The sequence below is a fragment of the Plasmodium reichenowi genome, chromosome 9 (genome assembly GCF_001601855.1).
Source record: "Plasmodium reichenowi strain SY57 chromosome 9, whole genome shotgun sequence".
NCBI lineage: Eukaryota > Apicomplexa > Aconoidasida > Haemosporida > Plasmodiidae > Plasmodium > Plasmodium reichenowi.
This window is the reverse complement of record NC_033654.1, coordinates 569,819-570,515: the sequence shown is the minus strand read 5'-3', so window position 1 is coordinate 570,515 and position 697 is coordinate 569,819.

The following is a 697-nucleotide window of genomic DNA, read 5'->3' as shown; positions in this document are numbered from 1 at the left end:
AAAAAAAAAAAAAAAAAAAAAAAAAAAAAAAAAAAAAAAAAATTATCCACGAGTCTATGTCTTACCTTTAATAAATAAAATTATATATATATATATATATATATATATATATATATAATATTAGACATGTAAGAAGTGTGATATGTTTAATATTACAAGTACAGTCTCAAAACACATAAATTAATAAAACATTATATATATATATATATATATATATATTATAATATTATTTATTTTGTTTCCTATAAAAAGTGCGGAATATAATAATCTATTATGAAAAATTAATAGTTCTTTCCTTGTGACGTATTTTAATAAGGAAACTATAAACCCTATACACTTATTATTATAATATTTTTTTATCTTACAAATAGATCGTTATATACACATATATATATATATATATATATATATAAACCATTTATATAATTACTGTATATATGAAAAGTATGATATATCTGACTTAAAATTTTTTTAATTATTTTATTTATGTTTGTTTTATATCAAATCAGAACATATATAAGTATATGTGGGGAAATGGCCTTTTGTCAAAATACATACAAAAAATAGGCGAAAAAAAAAAACTAATACGTACATAAATATATATATATATATATATCTAATAAAAGAATCGTTTTTTTTTTTCTTTTTTTTTTTTTCTTTTTTTTTTTTTTTTTTTTTTTTTTTTTTTTTTTTTTTT